The sequence below is a fragment of the Macrobrachium rosenbergii genome, chromosome 22 (assembly GCF_040412425.1).
Source record: "Macrobrachium rosenbergii isolate ZJJX-2024 chromosome 22, ASM4041242v1, whole genome shotgun sequence".
Taxonomy (NCBI): Eukaryota; Metazoa; Arthropoda; class Malacostraca; order Decapoda; family Palaemonidae; genus Macrobrachium; species Macrobrachium rosenbergii.
In genome coordinates this window covers 38,890,963-38,915,890 of record NC_089762.1, presented here as the reverse complement: position 1 = coordinate 38,915,890, position 24,928 = coordinate 38,890,963, and positions in this window count along the sequence as shown.

Below are 24,928 nucleotides of genomic sequence, written 5' to 3'. Positions count from 1 at the left end.
ACAATTGTTTCTTTTACAGAAAACTAAAAACTAGCCACACTCACGAGTGACTTATTAAGCACCAAGACAACACAACCCACACACTAGCTCCGTTGATGACTACTAGCCTGTGAATTCCTTGAACTATATAATTCACAAGACACAATCGCTTTTGTAGGGCGAGTTACATTGTTCGCCTCTCTCTCTTTCTCTCTCTCTTTGTTTTGTGGAATGCTGGACTCCTAAAGAATTAATAAAAGCAATTAGGGCCACGCAGGGCTGTAGAAGAGCGTCTGGTATTCAAGAATAATTAAATTTTGAAAGATTTATTTCGTCTCTAGCCTGGATGACAGAGTCAGGTGTAAAATTTACCGCTGGGAAGGCACCACAAAAATTGACGGAAGAGTTGATTTTTTAGCTGGAAAGAAAGTTTAGTTGTGTTTGTTTTTGTATTTCTGAAACATAATATATATATATATATATATATATATATATATATATATATATATATATATATATATATATATATATATATATATATATATATATGTATATATATGTGTGTGTGTGTATATATATATATATATATATATATATATATATATATATATATATATATATATATATATATATATATATATATATATATATATATATATAATATACATAAATATATGTAATATACATATATATATATATATATATATATATATATATATATATATATATATAATATATATATATTTGTTATGAATTGGCTTAAATAAAAGTAACCCATAATATAACTTTTCTATGGCATTTTAACCAATTCCTTTTCCCCTAATGATATTTTCAACCATACCTCCTGCCCTCTGGAGATTCTATTCGAGTCAAATCATCAGCTGATATGTTATTCTCCCTAGACTACCGTCTTTATAGCAGATGTCAAATCAGGTGACGGGTTCTAGAGTCACCTGGATAAGAATTGGGTTCCAGGACATCGTAGTTCCATCTTTCTTGAACAATGAGACAAAGAATTTGATTCCAAAAATGGCATAATTTTATTTTTGATACGCAAGTTCGAGTCGACTTTTTATTTGTAATATTTGTATATTTGTTGTTCTTTTAGAGAAAGGATCAAGAATATATCTTGAAAAGAAGTGATAACAGCTAATGGATTTTATGCATTTGGCCTTTGCTCCCATTTCTATAAAAAGTTCTTACCAGAAAAGAAATGTCTTGATTGATGGAACAACTAATTATTCTTAAGATGTTGAGAACGTCTGTAGCTTTCTCTTAATTTTGTAAGAGAACACACGACCTTCTAGAAACAGACCATTTTTAGTTTTCTGTAAAAGAAAAGCATTGTGCCGGTTTTGTCTGTCCATCCGCACTTTTTCTGTCCGCATTCAGATCTTAAAAACTACTAAGGCTAGAGGGCTGAAAATTGGTATGTTGAGCATCCACCCTCCAATCGTCAAGCATACCAAATTGTAGCCCTGTAGCCTCAGTAATTTTTATTTTATTTAAGGTAAAAAGTTAACCATAATCGTGCATCTGGAAACGATGTAGGACAAGCCACCATCGGACCGTGGGTAAAGTTTCATGGGCCGCTGCTCATACAGCATTATACCGAGCCCATCGAAAGATAGATCTATTTTCGGTGGCCTTGAGTATACGCTGTAGAGAAAACTCGATTGCGCCGAAGATATTTTGGCGTATTTTTTACCTGTTACAAATTGTTAATTATAAACCCTGATTGCCGTTTTCTTTGGGATCTTTAGAGATCACCGGTTAAGTACTGAAGAGACGAAATGAACTTGAAAGAAATAAGAAATATGTCGACACATAGCAGTGTCAATTGTTGTGACAATCTAAATCTTGTAACAAGGTGTTTTATCACCATAACGGTATGATGAAAACGAAAAACTTATCCACACATTCTGAATACTTTATAAAACTACTGAATTTTTAAATGACTCTTAAAAAATTATGAATATGAAAAAATATATATTTGATAATATCAATGTATTTCAACTTAGTGACGGAAAGTTATCCCTTATTAGTAATAATAAGATTAAGAATTATAATGAGAAAAAAGATTACTGAATATTTTAAAACCAGGTTCAGCAAATTAATTTTTGATGACATGATAGCTTACAGTCCTAATAAACGTTACATTTCTGAAGCTTAGCTTAATGTTTAGAAAGCTAATCCATTTGTAGCTAAGCCGCTTGAGACAATATACTTTTATTTTGAAAACTAAGCTTTTTTTTTTACGTATGGTGCTTGAGAAATCATACTTTTATTTTGAAGGCTAACCTATTTGTAGCTTAGCTTCTAGAGCAAATATGCTTGTATTTTGAAAGCTAAGCTATTTGCAGCTAAGCTGCTTGTGAAATATTTTATTATTATAATTCGGACAATGTGATTTATACGTAAGTGGCACATTATAATTTATCTTTGGCAATACAGACTATATATTATTCAGGCATATAATTTCACCGGCGATTAAACGATATTATTGAGTGTTCGGGAATGGCCATTAACTCAATGGGGAAACATTTGGTCAGTAAATGTTTCATTAATGAATTTAATTTTTTTCATGGGCAGGCAAATCAAAACAGACATATTTCTGTGTTTTATGAAATTAGTTTCTGATTCAGTATTTGAAATAAATATAATTTTTTAATATATTCATTAAGCGGCACAAAAAAAAAAAAAAAATTGACCTGGAAACTAATGCCATTTTCTTGCCCAGAACTGATGAGTTGTTTACGGGGCTACCATATTTTATTTTCATATACAACTGATATTTTCTTTTAGAAAATTATGAACCTTAAGAAACATTATCATTGTGATAGAGGGGAAATGAATGCCTATAGTGCACCATGTGAGGTGCACTGACGGCAATACAAAGCTACGTGGGTTTTGTACATTTATGACAAGGTAATACCAGCTGAACTCTCTCTCTCTCTCTCTCTCTCTCTCTCTCTCTCTCTCTCTCTCTCTCTCTCTCATTTCAAGAAGCCAGAATGGAGAATTTTTCTCTCAGTAATCGTGAACATTTCTGCATGTAAGACTAGCAGTCTATCTCTCTCTCTCTCTCTCTCTCTCTCTCTCTCTCTCTCTCTCTCTCTCTCTCTCTCTCTCATTTCAAGAAGCCAGAATGGAGAATTTTTTTCGGTAATCGTGAACATTTCTGCATGTAAGACTAGCAGTCTCTCTCTCTCTCTCTCTCTCTCTCTCTCTCTCTCTCTCTCTCTCTCTCTCTCTCTCTCTCATTTCAAGAAGCCAGAATGGAGAATTTTTTCTTGGTAGTCGTGAACATCTCTGCATGTAAGACTAGCATCTCTCTCTCTCTCTCTCTCTCTCTCTCTCTCTCTCTCTCTCTCTCTCTCTCTCTCATACAAACCAAGATCCCTGGCGTTTTAAAGCCTTCTTAACATTTTATACTCATGAAAAAACTCTGATAGAATAAATACCAAACTATTTCCTTTCAGTTTTTTCCTTCTCCATTCTTTCATTCTTTTTGTTCTTCCCCATTCTTTGTATCTTTATTCTTCTCCATTCTTTCAGTCTTTTTATTCCTCCCCATTCTTTCAGTCTTAGTTTCTCCCCTTGGGATATGAAAATAATCAGGATCTCCACTGGTCTCTTTTTAAGTTTAATTAATTTTGGGGGTAATTTCTTTCAGCCTTCTTGCTTTGTTGCACTGCAATCTATTCACTTTCTTTTATTATCTATTCACTTTCATTTTTACTTTCTTTTTAACTTTCGCTTCCATTTTGACTTCCAGGGTGTGTAATAATTCTCTGAGAATGATTATGTGATCTCATGATCAGATTAAATGTATGGAAGGAATGCTTAATTTTAACTGAAATTCCTTACATGAGTCTTTATATGGTTTAGCATTATTTATTCATTTATATTTACAAATAAAAAAAGGAAATAAAATGAAATTTACCCAAAAGATACTATTTTCATCTGTTACTACACTAAAATCAAACCAATCTTTATGATAATAGTTAACTTTTTCATAGATATGAGTGACTAAATAAGGAAAAGTATTTTAAATAAAATTCCCAACCCCACTCTATCTCTGTCTGTCTGTCTCTCTCTCTCTCTCTCTCTCTCTCTCTCTCTCTCTCTGTCACTTGATGAGGCAATATTTCAAGCCCTGGTATTTAGAATCGTTCTACAATCTCTCTCTCTCTCTCTCTCTCTCTCTCTCTCTCTCTCTCTCTCTCTCTCTCTCTCTCTCTCTCACTTGATGAGGCAATTTTTTAAGCCCTGGTATTTAGAATCGTTCTACAATCTCTCTCTCTCTCTCTCTCTCTCTCTCTCTCTCTCTCTCTCTCTCTCTCTCTCTCTCTCTCTCTCTCTCTTGATGAGGCAATTTTTAAGCCCTGGTATTTAGAATCGTTCTACAATCTCTCTCTCTCTCTCTCTCTCTCTCTCTCTCTCTCTCTCTCTCTGTCTACACTTCACTGAACTAATATTTCTCGTTAAACCTACACATGACAGCTCACTTTCCAGGAAGGGCCAAAGCTGAAAGAAAGTACTCTCGCAACATCCAGTAAGCTTTCAGAAATTGCTTTTGCCTCAGAAAACAGGCAAAGATGAAGGTGAGAAGCCGCAGGCTCAGAGAGATAGACAAAATAGTTAGCTTTTCGGTCATGATTATCCTTTTGAGACAAACGCTTTTATTATTTATATAAAATTTATATATATTCATGTCGTTTTAACAGACGGAGTTCAAGTTTCAATATTACCATGAGGGACAAAATTCACATTTAGAATTGTCCATACATCTAACAGAGTCTTTTACGAATATATTCTCTCTCTCTCTCTCTCTCTCTCTCTCTCTCTCTCTCTCTCTCTCTCTCTCTCTCTCTCTCTCTCATTTTTATAGAAGCCTTAAGAGAGAATTTTTCCTTATTAATTTTGAAGACTTCTGCATGTTGCATTCTTTAATATTTCAGGCATTTCCTAGCATCTCTCTCTCTCTCTCTCTCTCTCTCTCTCTCTCTCTCTCTCTCTCTCTCTCTCTCTCTCTCTCTCTCCGTCTCGTCAGCGACGTATCCCATTACAGCACGTGTTTTGTTGAAGGCGAACAAAAAATATTTCATGAACATCAAAAGAAGTGGGGATGAAGCCAGAATTCTAGAAATGACTTTTGCATCAAACAACGAGCAACACGGATGAGGGACCAAAGGAGATACGGACCAAAGGCGCCCACAAACACATACAGGCACACACACACACACACACACACACACACACACACACACGCCTTCAGGAACAATAATTTCACATCTCATTTAAAAAAACAGCAGGCTTCACATGAAAGCTGAGAACTAATGTTTTTCTTTATATATATTATACATATATATGTGTGTGTGTATATATATATATATATATATATATATATATATATATATATATATATATATATATATATATATATATATATATATATATATATATATATATATAAGTCTACTTCTCCAGACTAATAACGCAGCCCGAGATGTAACGTGACACGTGAGCATAAAAATAAAATTCATGGTACTGGTCCTAGTGTAATTCGCATTTTGACAGATTTGAAATATAAATAAAAAAAAATCACGTGGTAAAAATATGAAATTGAAACCTGTATATTACTGATGCATTTATTTTTGTTGCTGTGTGTGTGTGTATTGCGTTTATTGAAACATAGTGACCAAATTGCATTTTCCAATTACTGTCTAAATATCAATTACAAAGAAATAAATAAATCGATGCCGGGGTAGTGCGAATGCATTTCAACGCATGGATGGTGGGAGAGATATATATATATATATATATATATATATATATATATATATATATATATATATATATATATATACATATATATATATATATATATATATATATATATATATATATATATATATATATATATATACATACATACATACATACACACATATATATACATACATACATATGTATATTTGCAAAAGAATAACAGCATGAATAGAGAAAGAATGATATATATATATATATATATATATATATATATATATATATATATATATATATATATATATATATATATATATATATATATATATATATATATATAGAGAGAGAGAGAGAGAGAGAGAGAGAGAGAGAGAGAGAGAAATCTATTTAAGGGCACACTCAATTTCCTGAAAATTGAAGTGAGAAAAAGGTTTATTCATGCATCTGATCTTAAGAAAAATCAGAAGATAAAGGGACTATTTGAATTTATGTTTCAAGATTGAAGTTACTGTATATTTCATGTGATTAATACGATTATATATAAAACATATATTACAGGTATAACCCAGGATATCAAAGAAATAGACCATGCACATATGAAAGAGATATCATAATTCAAAACACTGGATTTTTAAACAATGTAAAAAAAAAACACGTACCTCATTAAAATTATACCTTAAAGAAACGTTTGAGTAAAACTCTCTTTTTTTAAACCGGTGTGAATTTACAGTGGTGGTCATTATCAAAAAGAAAAAAAAATTAAAAACGATCCGCATTCTACCTGACTGACTTCGTCCCAAAAAAAGAGGAAAAAAACTGCTATTTTCTTTTTTTTTTTGAGAATCGTGTGATCACATCCGGTCATTTCCTCTTTCCGATGAAAGAGACAGAGGAAAAAAAATCAGCATTGCAACCGAAGCCGAAGAAGGAAAAAATGATGATAAATATAAGAACGAGATAAATTTCGTCTGCAATATCCGTTTTATTTTCGAGTTCGTTCCAAAAAGGAAAAAAAAAATAATAGATGGAATTGCATTAAGTTCCTGATAAGCGAATGCTGTTTTATTTATGTTTTCACTCTTTTACTTGTAAATTTAATTAGTTTATCTTTAGTAATGTGTCCTTTTTTTCTAATACAATGGGTAACACTAGATAATGTCAGCCTCTTAATTATCAACAAGTCATTCTGCAAGGGGCTTCTACTATCATTCACCTTTAGCCATGGTTATATCGACCAGAGTCGTCTAACTGCCAGGAACATAACTTAATGCTTAGAATGTGCTTGACACATCCGATGTCCCTCAGGAGTCGAGCTTGGGCCCCTTGCTGATTTAACCGAGCGTGAAATAGATGATGTTTACAGATGATAAAGTGACTGAGATGAAGAAAAAACTGCAGGAACTGGTAAACCTTTTGAATGTGTTTCCGAGAGGAGAGCATTGAAAGCAAATTGTTTAACGCTGATTGAACGGATCGTGGACTAGATGATGTTTGCAGATGATACAGGTGACTGAGATGGTGAAGAGAAACTGCAGAAACGGGTAGAACATTTGAAAATGCTTGCATGAGGAGAATATTGCAAGTAAATTGCTAAAGTACTGTATGTGGAATAAGTAGAACTGAAAGGGTAATGAATGTGAAGATAAATAAAGGTGTAAGAAAGGTTAGCGAAGGTGCGAACTTATGGGATGGTTTGGTCATGTAGGAAGAACGGAAGATAATAGGCTGGTGAAAGTGTACAGTTTGGAAGTATTTGGAAAAGAGAGGAGAGGAAGAACACCTGTAGTATTGTTTCACTTTGTCCAATGCTTTTCACGAGTTTATTAGCCATTCCATTAAAAAATTATTAAAACTATACTACAAGCAAGGTCACAACACAAATGAGAAGTGAATCATTAAACTTTTCAGCCTATAGAAATTTGCAAAACTGCCATATTAATATTTATTTTAATTTATGTGTTTTAAGAATGGCTTATGAATCTTGTGATATTCAGTTCTTAGAGTTTTTTTTTTGTTCTGCCAGAAAGAATTCTTTCTAAATTAATTGCTAAAAGTTAATTTGTTAACAGTTTCAACCTATGAAACTTGCTAAACTGCCATATTTATATACTCTGTAATTTACATGTGTTTCAAGAATAGCTTATGTCTCTTCTAATTTCTTATTCTTTAAATTTCTTTCCTTTTGTCAAAAGGAATTCCTTCAAAACTAAATGCTAAAAGCAAATTTTCTAACCTTTTCAACCCATTTAAATTTTCTAGATTGCCATATTTATACTTATTTGCAATTTACTTGTGTTTTAAGAACAGCTTATACCTATTCACGATTCTCGTTCTTTAGAACGTTTTCATTCCTCCAAAGGAATTCCTTCAAAACAAACTGTTAAAAGCAAATTTTCTAACCTTTTCAACCTATTAAAATTTGCTAAGCTGTCATATTTATATTTCTTTCAATTTATGCTTTAAGAATGGCTCATGTCTTTTCTGACACACTGTTCTTTAGAGTTTCTTCATACTTCCCAAAGGGAATTCCTTCAAAAAAGTGAATAGTTTTTTTACGAAATTCCCTACGCATTTCTTATTACCCTCGCTTTTTCTTACCTTTTGATAAGCATGTGAAGAAACTGCGGTAAACATCGCCAGCTTTTCAAGCGTAAAATTTCCCTTTGTGTCCAGGAAAAATGAAAAGAACCAAAAAGCTAGCCAGAAGTGCAGAGGCGCATTCAAGTTTGTTTAGTGTTCAAAGAAGACTTTAAATAAAGTTTCTGACATAAAAGACCTCGAGGTTGGAAGTTTAATCACCCCTGCCCCCAACTCCCCCTTCCCCCGCCCCCACAAAAAAAAGAAAACATGTAGTTAACTGGAGAACATTATTCATATACGAAAACAATTCGAAGTTAAACAAACGGAAAATCCCTCGTTGTTGGTCAGGGACATTTAAAAGAAATGTTATTATTTCGCTTCGTTTTCTATAATTTGATGTCAAATGCGAATGTTGCACACATACATACAACGCATGCACACACATATATGTATGTATGTACACACACACACACATATATGTATGTACACACACACACACACACACACACACACACACACACACACACACATATATATATATATATATATATATATATATATATATATATATATATATATATATATATATATATATATATATATATATACATAGGTACATGAAAGAATAACAAAACCTCAATTAAACAAGATGGTATCTAACAGAGATTTTATTCACGAAAGTTACAATCTTTCAAGGACTAACTGTCCCCATCGTCTAATTGCCACCAGACGATGGGGAGAGTTAGTCCTTGAAAGCTGGTAACTTTTGTGAAAAAATCTCTGTTACCTACCGTCCTGAATAACTGAGGTCTTGTTATTCATTGTATGGATGCGCAATTGCTCAATTTTAACCTATAAGTACACATGTCACAACAACCTACTTCACTTATAAAAATCAGTTCAACAGTTGATGCTAATTTTACCCTCACACTGATAATCAAAGGGCAACCAATCTCCACAGAAAATGCCTTAAAATTACGGAAATACAAAAGAAAAATACAAATTACGTTTCATCTAATTACCATAACCTTCATGAGCTTTTGTTTAATACAAAACATTTCGAAACAAAACAAATGAAATTCCTAAAATATAATTTAATATGTTTGTAATTTCTGACTTTGATCATCGACCATATTATGTTTACATACAATGAATATATTGTACACAATGTTCCCACACGTGTAAAATTCACAGGGTACAAACATTATTGAAACTACTAATTGATAATTGATTTGTTTTTATTGGGAACATTACAATAATTGCATATGTTCTAAAGAATCTGATCATATCATATTAATAGAATGTTAAAGGAAATGATGAACTTCAGTCTATGACTTTGTGATGCCATGAATTCTTTGCTGTTGAATGCAGTAGCAGAAGACAAAAAAAGTAAATAAATAAACAGATAAATTAATTAATTAATAAGTAAAATTTGTGGTCAGAACCAGTTAAATATATAATCATTGTGATAACTTGATAATACTGATAAAAAAATAATCACATTTATGGCCACAACAAATAAAAAAAAATTATTTTTAGCCTTATCACTTTCTCCAAAAATTGAGGTCATGTAAGACGAAAACTGCATTTTCTGAAAAGGGGGAGAGAGTACCATGAAACCTGAGGTCTCCTGGATTGAGGGTTCAAATTAAATCATTTTTGAATCGATACCACTGAAACCTAGGCTATTGTATTACGTGGTAATTGACGGTAGTTTAATTTTTTGTGCAGTATGGTATTGTGGCATAGAACAGTTAAAATTCTCGTGTATTGCGTCATCAATATGCAGAAAGAATTTAACTATTTTTGAAGGTACAGAAAATGTACATAAAATGAGACAAACAACTGTATTACTCTACTAACAGAATATGATATATATTACATTAATCCTTGAACTAACTGAAAGGAATTGTTCTCACTCCTAAGCTTCTTATTTCATAAATTCAATTTCCAATGAATTCTTATTAACGTATTTACTTTTTACGGCTTCTATCTTATTAATCCCAACCTTCATTTGAATATTTTCGTTCCAATTCGCGGTTCAGGTACAAGAAAAATGCAATGTAAAAGTGGCCTCTAATAATTTTTATTTAAAAGCAAGACTATATTTAGTCACGTGTTGTATACTATCAACTAATTTAATGAACATTATGAAGTATCCTATTTCTATTTCATCAAAATATCTCATTATTTAAAATAATGGTATGCCTTCTATCACAAATTCAAATAAGTTTTTTTCTAAGAAGACGTGACATTCATTTGAGAAAATGTACTATAAAACAGAATAATATTTTATATATAGAATTATGAGGCTGAGAATTTATTAAAAAATATATGGTCACATGCAACGAAAATTTGTTGCTATAAACAGCATATGAAACAATAACAAGTAGATTACATTAGCATGTAATAGTCTGCAACAAGCCACTTGAGACTTAATAATAATAATAACTCATCATAATACTATAACATCATCTTTATTATCCCAACAGAATTATTTTGCATTAGTAGCTACATATTTTGAGACGTAATTTGAGCCGCAGAAAGAGCAAATTCTTGTTATCCGTTGGTTTTGTTTCTAAACTTTTGTCGGATATTCTGTGTAAAGATGAGAAAATGAGACTCAAAACAGATATTGAACAGGGGTAACTCTTGTCTTTTTTTATATTTCCCATCCCTTAAATCTCCTTCTTACAGCTCGCTACACTTGTCATCCATAGAAAGCATGTTCTAGGGTGAGAGTGATCCTTTTGCTACACCTGTCATCCACAGAAAGCATGTTCTAGGGTGAGAGTGATCCTTTCGCTACACCTGTCATCCACAGAAAGCATGTTCTAGGGTGAGTGATCCTTTTGCTACGCCTGTCATCCACAGAAAGCATATTCTAGGGTGAGAGTGATCCTTTTGCTACACCTGCCATCCATAGAAAGCATGTTCTAGGGTGAGTGATCCTTTTGCTACACCTGTCATCCACAGAAAGCATGTTCTAGGGTGAGAGTGATCCTTTTGCTACACCTGTCATGCATAGAAAGCATGTTCTAGGGTGAGTGATCCTTTTGCTACACCTGTCATCCACAGAAAGCATGTTCTAGGGTGAGAGTGATCCTTTCGCTACACCTGTCATCCATAGAAAGCATGTTCTAGGGTGAGAGTGATCCTTTTGCTACATCTGTCATGCATAGCAAGCATGTTCTGGGTGAGAGTGATCCTTTCGCTACACCTGTCATCCATAGCAAGCATGTTCTAGGGTGAGAGTGATCCTTTCACTACACCTGTCATCCATAGCAAGCATATTCTAGGGTGAGAGTGATCCTTTTGCTACACCTGTCATCCATAGCAAGCATGTTCTGGGTGAGAGTGATCCTTTCGCTACACCTGTCATCCATAGCAAGCATGTTCTGGGTGAGAGTGATCCTTTCACTACACCTGTCATCCATAGCAAGCATGTTCTAGGGTGAGAGTGATCCTTTTGCTACACCTGTCATCCATAGCATGCAAGTTCTGGGTGAGAGTGATCCTTTCGCTACAACCTGTCATCCATAGAAAGGACGTTCTAGGGTGAGAGTGATCCTTTTGCTACACCTGTCATCCACAGAAAGCATATTCTAGGGTGAGTGATCCTTTCGCCACACCTGTCATCATAGAAAGCATGTTCTAGGTTGAGAGTGATCCTTTCGCTACACCTGTCATCCTTAGAAAGCATGTTCTAGAGTGAGAGTGATCCTTTTGCTACACCCATCATCCATAGCAAGCATGTTCTGGGTGAGAGTGATCCTTTTGCTACAACCTGTCATCCATAGAAAGCATTTCTAGGGTGAGTGATCCTTTCACCACACCTGTCATCATAGAAAGCATGTTCTAGGGTGAGTGATCCTTTCGCCACACCTGTCAGCATAGAAAGCATGTTCTAGGTTGAGAGTGATCCTTTCGCTACACCTGTCATCTATAGAAAGCATGTTCTAGAGTGAGCTTGATCCTTTCGCCACACCTGTCATCCATAGCAAGCATGTTCTGGGTGAGAGTGATCCTTTCGCTACACCTGTCATCCATAGAGAGCATGTTCTAGGGTTAGAGTGATCCTTTCTCTCATGGGACCCCACATTTTCAATAAAATCAAAGGTACAATAACTTACCAAAGATTCATGTCGTAATCCATAATTCAAGGAATAATTATCCAACACAAGTGTATTATTTATAAAACTGCATTCCTGTTTTCATTCTGCATTTTGGACAATTCTTACACGCTTTTCTGATACCAGTTTTTCTTTCACAGACCTTCCAATCATATCTGTGTGACACTTATTTGTTTATTTGTGCTCTCTGAACCTACAAATCCAATATGTTGTCTTTCTCTTCCTTTCTGTTAGCAAACGCGAAACCATATTGCTAATCCCTTTCTGCTGTTTTCTTTTGAATCCACAGATTAAACCTACAACTGTATATTTTTCAAATTTAAACATACGCAAACGTATATGCACTGTGAGACTGCAATCTCTCTCTCTCTCTCTCTCTCTCTCTCTCTCTCTCTCTCTCTCTCTCTCTCTCTCTCTCTCTCTCTCTGTACAGAAACTGTAACAAAGGAATCTCCTTCTCTCTCTCTCCCCCCTCTCTCTCTCTCTCTCTCTCTCTCTCTCTCTCTCTCTCTCTCTCTCTCTCTCTCTCTCTCTCTGTACAGAAACTGTAACACAGGAATCTCTTCTTTCTCTCTCTCTCTCTCTCTCTCTCTCTCTCTCTCTCTCTTTCTCTGTGTGTACAGAAACTGTAACACAGGAATCTCTCTCTCTCTCTCTCTCTCTCTCTCTCTCTCTCTCTCTCTCTCTCTCTCTCTCTCTCTCTCTCTCTCTGTTACATTAGGAGAACAAATATTCCACTATCCACCTTCTCCACGAGGCGTTTTCCATCTTGCTGTGCAGTGTATTACCCAAAGTCCCCTGCACCTTATAAAAGTCTAGAGAATAAAAATACACGACGATCTTTTCTCATCCTTTTAACCTTCCCTCTCCCTTTCCTTTTAGTTACATTTTTCTTCCTTATTCTCTACACCCCCTGACAAATAAAAGTATTTAGGGCGTCTAATTAGAGTTCTGGAGTTTAATTAATTCTTGCACTATATCCCTGTTCCTTTAATCTTATGGGGAGCGTGACGTTTTGGCATCACAGCAGAATGTGGATGCTTATGCCTTCTCTGTGTAAAAGGAGTAACAAATTATTATTATTATTATTATTATTATTATTATTATTATTATTATTATTATTATTATTATTATTATTATTATTATTCAGAGGATGGACCCTATTCATATGGAACAAGTCCACCACAGGGTCTACTGACTTGAAATTCAAGCTCCCAAAGAGTATTATTATTATTATTATTATTATTATTATTATTATTATTATTATTATTATTATTATTATTATTATTATTATTATTATTATTATTATTATATTAGTCTAATGGAAAAAATGACTCTTAATTCAGACTTCCAAAGAATATGGTGTGCAGTTGAAAGAAATAACAAAAGGTCATAAGAAATAAAGAAAGAGGAGATCAGTTATTAACATTAGAAAAACTAATTTAACAAATAATAAAATAAATATTAAAACTAAGTAAATTATCAAAACACAAGGATGATTGTTTTCAGGGTAGCAATGCATTACATCTTCGCTTGAACTATTGGGGTTCCATTACACACCATCCTCGGGGAGACTGTTCCACAGACCAACGATGGAACAGCACAAGTAGTGAAGGCATTACGAGGTGTTGGCCTTTGAAACAGACAATGTTATGGTGATGGCATGTATTATAAACAACAATTTCAAGTAAAACGAAGCCCTCAAATTGATGGAAATTCAAAGGACGACACAGATATCAAAACAGTATTTTCATTTACTTATTTATTAATTTCTTAATTAATCTGTTTTTTTTAATAACAGATCTTCTCTCTCTGTATCTCCTATTACCTTCTGTTACTTCTTTCTAATGAACACCATATTCTTCGGAAGCTTGAATTTCAAGCTAATGGCCTCTGTGGGCTTGTTACATATGAACAGGGTTCATCTGAATAATAATAATAATAATAATAATAATAATAATAATAATAATAATAATAATAATAATAATAATAATAATAATAATAATCGTGTCAAGAATAGTGATTGAATAAAGGCTTTGGATCATGAGCCCAAAACCACAATCTCTGAAGATGCAGGAAGTCTTAGAAACAATGTCTATCTCTGTGGTAGCATTGGATACGTTCCCTGTTACTAAAAAGAACGTATAAAGTCCATGATAACTGCATTTGCTAGCAATTACATTGCATCATTAATAAAAGTGTCACTCAATCAAAGCTAATTATCGACTGATGCCATGTTACGAGATCGGCTAGTAGATAACAGACCAGCTGATGAGCAATCTTAATTTTGCTGAGTTCAGCAATATACGACTAATAACACGCCAGGAGATTTCCTGCATTTAATAAACAAACGCTCCATAATTTTTCATCGTTTTTCCTTCATGTACTATTTTCAGATCTTTGTCGTCTTTCCCATGATTCATTATTCTTTTTTTGCTTTTGTGTCATTTTCATTTCCTTTCTACTTTCCATGTCCTTTCGTCTCTCCTTTACTGTTCATTCAGTTCCTCAGTCGTATTTCATTTTTCAAATAAAAATTACGATGTTTCAATAATTATTTGAGTTTATTTCGCAGAAAGTTTGTCACAATAATATCACCGGTGGAGATGATAAATGATTTGGCTTTGTTCTTCTTCTACGAAAAAACAGTTATTTTGCTATTTATTTACTCAAGTTCTTAATTTTTCCCAATACAAAATGAGGTAAACTAACCCTAGACCAAAGAGCATTAATCTTTTTAGTGAAACGGAAAACAAAAAAACTCCAAATCATTGAGAAAAATTCTCTAAAACATCTTACCTTTTATCTAATAATATAAACAATGTTCCCTCCAGAATTATGAGAATAACAACTGGAGTTATGTTCACCAACGGCAAACACCTTGTTCTGATCTTTTCGACAAGTTCCAAATTCAATTTTCGCGTTGTTATGTTCAAAGGAACTGGAACAATTGTGTGAAATATTTCTTTAAAAGTTTGCGGACAATTGTACTCGAAGTCATTTCTCTCTCTCTTTCTCTCTCTCTCTCTGTTGGAGAACCGCTGAATGGGGCTGAAAATTTCTCTCTCTTTTTCTCCCTCTGCTAGCAAAACATTCATTTTGCTGGTATCATATCGTGACGCTGAGAATTTCTCTCTCTCTCTCTCTCTCTCTCTCTCTCTCTCTCTCTCTCTCTCTCTCTCTCTCTCTCTCTGCTGGAGAACCGCAGAATGGGGCTGAAAATTTCTCTCTTTTTCTCACTATGCTAGAAAAACATTCATTTTGCTAGGAAATATCATCGTGACGCTGAGAATTTCTCTCTCTTTTTCTATCTCTGCTAGAAAAACATTCATTTTGCTATGAAATATCATCGTGACGCTGAGAATTTCTCTCTCTCTCTCTCTCTCTCTCTCTCTCTCTCTCTCTCTCTCTCTGTTAGTGAACCATTCAGTTTACTGTAAAATATCATATATCTTGACACTGGAAACAGCTCGCTCTCTCTCTCTCTCTCTCTCTCTCTCTCTCTCTCTCTGCTAGAACACCATTCAGTTTTCTGGAAACTGAATATCGCATAACCTGACGCGGACAATCATTTACCAATTGCCAGCCGAGTTCTAGAAACAATTAAAATGAACAAAATACGAAATATGGGAACAAACTGAGCATGGACACCCACGCTCCGTTCGTAAACATTGATATCATCTAGCTTCAAATATTCCCGACTTTAATAGAATGTAGGTGGGTAAAGGACTTCGCAGTTTTGTTTCTGTTTCATTGCCAGAGGTGAATTCACTCTAGGATAAAATGACTGCTGTGAATTAGGGTGAACTCCAGTTAAGGTCAAGGGGTCACATAGAATTCACTTGACATTTTGACATTCATTTCTGTTGGATGAAACTGAGAAAGAAGTTTTGGATAAAAGCGAAAAGTAATCATCTATTTGTTGGTGAAACAGATCAGTAAATACAAGATAGAATGAAAGGAATAGCAATCTCTCACCATTAAAGTAAATTTCCACAAATGGAGTGAAAAAAATTACATCACAAGAAACAATGAAAAAGAAGTAAATTATTTTGTAGGTCTCAAACAGCACCAATAACGCTTTAGCAATTGCTCACTAAATAGAAAGGCTATGAAAAATTTTATAGAAATTAAATTTAGCTTTGGAATTCTTGGGAAACGCATTATGCTAATGGCAATTCCTTTTGCCTCAAGAGTACCTAATTGGGAAGTTATATCCGTTGCATTTCTAAATATTTTCCTGCTGTTCACTTTTTCGTTTACAACTGTAGGACTTAACTTTTTCGTTTACTATTATAAGAGTTATACCTTGTTCGGTTACAGTTATATGAGTTAACTTCTCGGGATTCACAAACGCAGATTTTGACAACATACGCCTTCAATGGACTGACGATGAAATCCAGAATCTCGCATTGATTTTAATGACAGCAAAATTTCTCTCCGTGTAAATACCTTTTCGCATGATTAACTGAATTCTTACTCTCATTTCTGTTGCAAGAGCAACAAAAATAAATTTTTAGCTTGAGTGCACTGGCCTTGGTTGAACTGTATAATGTGAACGAAAGTAGTGGTTTTGTGGCTATAATGCCTGACTGATTGACAACATCAGCATAAAACAGCAATGCGGGACCTGTCATAAATTTTCGACAGTTTTCATAATGCAAAACCCACCTGTATCAAAAGATCGGACACCGATTAAATTCTTGGAACAAGTAGTTTGCACGAGGTCTGAATTATTAGATTTGGCAAATTCCGCGGATTCTAAGAAGCCAATAAAAAATATCTATATTTTGTTAGTACAATTTACGAACATATGAGCATTGTCACAGGAGTATAATATACATAAAATTACAGTGTCAATATATTGATTCTATTAAGGAAGAAACACACAATAGATTTACTTAAGTGTAGAAAACAATTGTTAATACGTTTTTCACGCACTGTATCTAAACTAATACATGAAAATGCTTTATCACTTTTTACTGTCATGTTAAAAAAAATTAAAATAATATTAATATGACAGAAAGTTTAGTTGGACAAACAGAACCCATAACTCGTAAGTGCACTGAGATAATTACTGAAAGGGTAAAGGAACAGAATTTATGATTTTTCTCAGTCAATTAAAGCATAATAAAAGCTCTTTTAGTGTTTGTAATTTCAGAATACCTTCTGAGATTTTGCTACTAAACATAAAATTTTGAAAGATCTCTCTCTCTCTCTCTCTCTCTCTCTCTCTCTCTCTCTCTCTCTCTCTCTCTCTCTCTCTCTCTCTCTCTTCTTTCTGTTCACAGAATGAATAAATTGTATAAAGGTTGATTGTACAGAACTTCACAGTCTTAAAATATTTTTGTGAACTGTATCGGCTCATAACTCTCTCTCTCTCTCTCTCTCTCTCTCTCTCTCTCTCTCTCTCTCTCTCTCTCTCTGTTTGTTCATAGAATGAACAAATTCCATAAAGGTTGATTGTACAGAACTTCACAGTCTTAAAGTATTTTTGTGAACCGTATCTGCTCATAACTCTCTCTCTCTCTCTCTCTCTCTCTCTCTCTCTCTCTCTCTCTCTCTCTCTCTGTTTACAGAATGAACAACCTTTATTTGATTGTACAGAACTTCACAGTCTTGAAGTATTTTTGTGAACTGTATCTGCTCATGACTCTCTCTCTCTCTCTCTCTCTCTCTCTCTCTCTCTCTCTCTCTTTGTTCATAGAATGAACGAATTCCATACAGAACTTCACAGTCTTAAAATATTTTTGTGAACTGTATCTGCTAGTAACTCTCTCTCTCTCTCTCTCTCTCTCTCTCTCTCTCTCTCTCTCTCTCTCTCTCTCTCTCTCTCTCTCTCTCTCTCTCTTTGCTCACAGAATGAACAAATTCCATAAAGGTTGGTTGTACAGAACTTCACAGTCTTAAAGTATTTTTGTGAACTGTATCTGCTCATAACTCTCTCTCTCTCTCTCTCTCTCTCTCTCTCTCTCTCTCTCTCTCTCTCTCTCTCTCTCTCTCTCTCTCAGGAACTGAGCTCTCCTGCATCACTACATCCCATCATTAGTTTTTTTGCATAAAGGAAACATTCCCGACCCCAGGAAAATATAAATAGAGTCGTTCTTTATAACCAAACACATCTCATGTATAAAATGAAGAGGAAAGTCAGAGATAATGTTTGAATGATTAGTGCCAAAATGTTATGGATGAGTTGAGGACAAAGACTCGACTGAAGGGTCATTTGTCATCTTAGTCGAAGTTTGATGGCTTCTGACGTTTTATTACAACACGAAGGTAGGGTTGAAATCCTTTGGGTCATTATCTGTCATGTCAAACATCGCTTGAAAAGGAGATGTCATGTTGAAGGTTATATATATATATATATATATATATATATATATATATATATATATATATATATATATATATATATATATATATATATATATATATATATATATAATTTCAATTTCTACAGAAGTTTTGTAACGAAATTCAAAATGAAATAGAAAACAGAAAACAAAAATGTAACAATAACAAATATTAGATGTAAACGTATACCCAAAATCATAAATACTGGTCGCAGCCTATTCACTCTCTCTCTCTCTCTCTCTCTCTCTCTCTCTCTCTCTCTCTCTCTCTCTCTCTCTCTCTCTCTCTCTCTCCCCAAGTAATTTACGAGCATATGAGTCTTCCTCTTCCTTCCCATGAAACAACGAATGCGATTCCTACTAAACGATCCCAGCCCGAGAAGAACCCTAAAAGGGTTCAGAGGTCTGGTTAAACAAATCATTTATAACTAACTAACCTACCAAACGAGCATCACCTCACTCATCTCCTTCTCGCATTGAGGTGATCACCTCATTGCTTTGCAAACCTTAGCTCACCTCTGCTTCGCTTCGTGGAAGACTAGTGGATAAAAATGGCCGCTGAATCTCTTCCCGTGTTTCTTTTATGTTCTCCATTTCCGCCAGATGTATTTCTCGTCCTTATTGTCTTCTCTCCCCCCTCCGAGTCAGTTAAAAATGAAGAATTTCCTCGACTGGCCATTTTGAAGTTTGGTTCATTCCTGGGTGTTTTTTTTTTTCAAATGTTTTTCTTTTTGTCTTGGTATCTTTCCGTGATGGTACTTGTTTCGTGTTTATCTTGTTGTCTCGTTGTCTGTTTTTTTAAAGCCTTCTAACCTTTTTTATGATTGATATATATACGTTATATATATATATATATATATATATATATATATATATATATATATATATATATATATATATATATATATATATATATATATATATATATATATATATATTTTGTGTGTGTGCATGCATATATATATATATATATATATATATATATATATATATATATATATATATATATATATATATATATATATATATATATATATATATATATATATGTGTGTGTGTGTGTGTGTGTGTGTGTGTGTGTGTGTGTGTGTGTGTAAAGTTTTGAAAGAGGCAATCTGAAAAAATGTAACATTACTGACTACCAGCACCATACAATAGAATACAAACTACTCTCAATAACTTCTAACACGCAAAACTTAACACCTGAAAAATATAAATTAATCTTCTAAACAAAACAATATTCGGTGTAATCTCTCCAGGCCACTCAGCGACTGATCCACTATCTATTTCTAGAAAAAAAAAAACAACTAAAAAATAAATCTCGAAGACGGAAAATCATTCCTGACGGAACCTGTCTATTCGTTTCGGGCAGCATTGAAACTTCACCCCCATTATCATAATGACTAATCCTTTATCCGCTGAGTGACATCATTGTAATCCCTCCCTTGTTTACTGTCTGAAACTTCACCCTATTTTTTTTATAGTCTCAGACTTGGCATGGAACCCCCCTCCATTTTCCTTGTCAAGGGATGAATAGTGTGTAGACCCCATATTTTGGGAATTTTTTAGAATTATTTTGGGCACCTGGAATTGAGCAGTCTTCAGGGAATTGTACTATTTTGGAATCTATATTTTTTATACACTGGATGACTTAACCTATGCATTTAGTTATTTACCTGAAAGGTAGTTGACTGTGGTGAGGTAGAACCAGGATGTCTCTGCTCACTGATGAATGCAAAAAAATTTATGTGATAAATTAGAATAAATATTACTATAAAAGCTTCTACAAAAATATATTTAATCAGTTAGAATAAAGATTACGGAAAAAATACAGATTCCTGAAAAAACTCATAAAAAATTATAGTTAACCAGTTAAGATAAGGATTACTGGAAAAAGACCTCCAACCAAAATTATGTTCAACCAATCAGAATAAATATTACAAAGAAAGACCTCCAACAAAATTATATTTAACCAATCAGAATAAAGATTAGAAAATAAAGACCTCCAACCAAAATTATATTTAACCAATCAGAATCAATATTACAAAAAAAAAAAAACCCTCCTAACAAAATTACATTTAACCAATCACTATAAATATTACAAAAAAGACATCGAACCAAAATTATATTCAGCCAATCAGATTAAAGATCACAAAAAACCTCCAACCAAAATTATATCTAACCAATCAGAAACAAGATTACAAAAAAAAACTCCAACCAAAATTATATCTAACCAATCAGAATAAAAATGAGAAAAACGACCTCCAACCAAAATTGCATTTAACCAATCAGAACAAAGATTACAGCATTAAAAAAAAAAACAACCTCCTACCAACACAAATCGTCGTCGTCCAGCCCAGAATCACACAAAGAGCGAATCAGAGCTTCCTCCAAAGATGACATGGCCGGAATAAACTGTCCCAGGAATTAATTAAACTCCGGAGGGAACGACGTCGATGACTTCGACGTGGAGGGGGAGGAGGAGGAGGACCTGGGTATTTTTGTACTTGTTACGAAGGGGACACCATAAGGCAGCAGAGAAATGCGGACTAAAAGGAAAAGGGGGAGAGACATAAAAGGACGTAAAAGGGGAAAATCAAAGGTGTGTTTTTATTCGCCAGAGCTTTCATAAGGTAGAGGAGGAGAGGAAGAGATGAGAAGGATTTACAGGGAGTTAGGGATTACTGATCCTCATGGTAGAGGGAAAGAGGAGTAGATAGGATATTGTTTTTAGGGAATGTAGGACATTCGATCCTTGCATTCAGAGAGAGAGAGAGAGAGAGAGAGAGAGAGAGAGAGAGAGAGAGAGAGAGAGAGAGAGAGAGAGAGAGAGAGAGAGAGAGAGAGAGTGCTGAGCTGATGTGTCTGTGGAAAAGCATGATTCAAGACTGCAATCTTGTGAAAACCAGATTTTCACTTTCTTTACGTTGTTTGGTTTATCTTTGACATTCACAGTTAAACATTTCTTACCACTGTCTTCCGACTTAATGCGAATAACACTTGATTACTAATAAATCATAAGAGATCTGTACCTGAAGTTTGTCCTCGTAACGTTATGTTCTCATAAGGCACAATATGTCTTCGAATGATGTTGGCCTGGGGATATGTTAATAATGATTAATGGAACAGAATCCTCTTCGGTTGATTTATGTCTTAGGCATCAGTTGAACGCATTTGAGAGGTGAAACATTCTTTTTCCTCAAGCTAGTCACCTGAATGGATTGTTAGACAATCTATGTTTGGTTAAGAACACTTTAGATAGGTGAGATAGTTTTTCCTCAAGCTCGTCACTTTGGTGGCTTTTTAGGCAATCTGTGATTGGTGAAAATTTGTAGGCAATCTGTGATTGGTGAAAATTTGTTTGGGCCTCTTTGTCAGACATATTGGTGCGAGTGGTAATACAATTAAAACTTCATGACCAAACTCCAAGTCCGTGCCTCCAGATTATAATTTGAAATAAAATTTTGTTGTAAAAACTCCCTGGGACCCAGATTACAATCTAAGGCACACCATGACGTCATCAACGCCTAAAAAATAAGGGGCTGGGAGTATAAATTTCATAATTAGACGAGCATTATTCTAGCTTCATAAATAATTAATGATCATGTTCCAAGGAACTCGGTGAATAAAGATTTCACTTTAGTTACTGTGTGGGAGTAATTAAATTAAACACAAAGTATTCCCGGAAGGTGTTCGAGGAAAAATCAGTCGTGGATTCTCTCGAATCATTAATAATTTCAAGCACTGAATTGCGTGTTTTTAAAAACGAAGGAAACTAATCTCATTGATGAAGCGTGTGTATATAACAAACATTTTACCCGGAAAATTAATGTTTATGTTTCCCAAACGTTTAAATATAGTTATATCAACAGGTAAGTATTTACAGAATCATTTGCATAGTTGGCATTGCAGAAGGTAAACATAATTTGCAAATTATATGAGGAGGAAACAAGGTTCAAATAATATTATTTTTTTTCTCTGGATTCATAAATCATGACATTGATCTTTACGAGGATGTAATACACTTTGCTAAAATCTGAATTAACGGAGGTTTATTCGAACGAGGATGCTACAATGTCCATTTGTTTTTTTTTGGATGTAAAGACGTAGACAGTAGTACGATAAACTGAACGTTTACTCCTGGAGAATTTCAAGGTAATATTCTCTGATATATATAAATATTGAGTTTCAGTATTTTTTGGGATTTAAATTCTTCAATGCACAGACACACACAAATATAAATAAATACATGAATAACACACACACACACACACACACACACACACACACACACACACACACACACACACACACACACACATTATATATATATATATATATATATATATATATATATATATATATATATATATATATATATATATATATATATATATATGTGTGTGTGTGTGTGTGTGTGTGTGTGTGTATACATATGTATATTATATATATATATATATATATATATATATATATATATATATATATATATATATATATATATATATGTATATATACATACATACATTTCATACACTACATACTAATATTCATTCAATCCTTGATCTAAATTCTTTATCAAAGCCAGTCTTCAAAGACAACCTGTGAACCATCTTTCAATCCTACTAACTTTGCTATTTACCTACCAAACACGTGACACTAAAACTTAAAAAAAAAAGAATCAAGTTGTTCTCAAGAATCCTCTCTCTCTCTCTCTCTCTCTCTCTCTCTCTCTCTCTCTCTCTCTCTCTCTCTCTCTCTACAAGACAAACCTGGAATATCTGAAAGTTGCAATGTTAAATGGATTACCTTCAAAGTTCTCAGTTTGACGTCTTCTGGAAGTGGCCATTCCAGTCACGAATATTATTTAGTTTTCATTCCCTGCGATGCTTCACAAACTTTGAGACAAATCCGAGTGAAACTAAATGACGTTTGTCAAGAATTACTCAAAAGTGTTACACGCTTTTATCTAAAGTAAGAAATAGGTATTGGTTAATCATGGAGGCACACTCACTTTAAAATATTTATTTCTTTACGAAACTCATAATATTTTTGGAGGGTGGAATAATTCGTGATATTTTTGGAAGGAGAACTAACTCATAATATTTTCTGGAGAGTGGAATAACTGATAATCCTTTTGAAGGGTGGAGTATCTCATAAAAGTTTTGGGAGAGTGGAATAACTCGTACAATTTTTGGAATAATTCATAATATTCTTGAAGGGTGGGATAATTCTTGATATTTTTGGAGGATGGAATGATTCATAACATTTTCGGAGGATGGAATAACTCATAATATTTATGGAGGAGGAAATAACTCATAATATTTTCGAAAGGTGTGATAACTCATAATATTTTCGGAGGATGAAATAACTCATGATATTTTCGGAGGATGAAATAACTCATAATATTTTCGGAAGGTGTGATAACTCATAATATTTTCGGAGGATGAAATAACTTATAATATTTTCGGAGGATGAAATAACCCATAATATTTTCGGAGGTTGGGATAACTCATAATATTTTCGGAGGGTAGAATAACTCAAGATATTTTCGGAGGGTGGAATGTCTCATAAAACTTTTCCTCGGGTGGAATAATGGCAACTTCGAAAACGTAGATATTTTATTGACATTCACCCTCATCCACCTGATATTTATTTACCGAAGGAACACACTGGGAAGAAATATTTAAATACCCCATATTTAATAACACCAGCCAGAGATTCCACGAACGACACAAACTTTCGAGGGAATAAATCAATTAATATCGAAGGAGACGAAAGGAAGAACTCGGCTACTTTTTTCCTTCTTGTTAAGAAGGGGAGAAAATAAAGCGCTCAGAAATGTGACTAAAGGAGAAGGGGAAGAGATAAAGAGAGAGAGAGAGAGAGAGAGAGAGAGAGAGAGAGAGAGAGAGAGAGAGAGAGAGACCAAGGGGAGACCGAGAGAGACCGTGGAGTAATTTTAATCCATCAGACTTCCATAAGGTATGAGAGAAGGAAAATAAAGCTTTTTAGAAGAATGTGTATAACACCTCACACGAGAGGGAGGGAATCTGGCTAGAAAATTGTTAATATCACACAGGGACATGTTGCACAGAGAGAGAGAGAGAG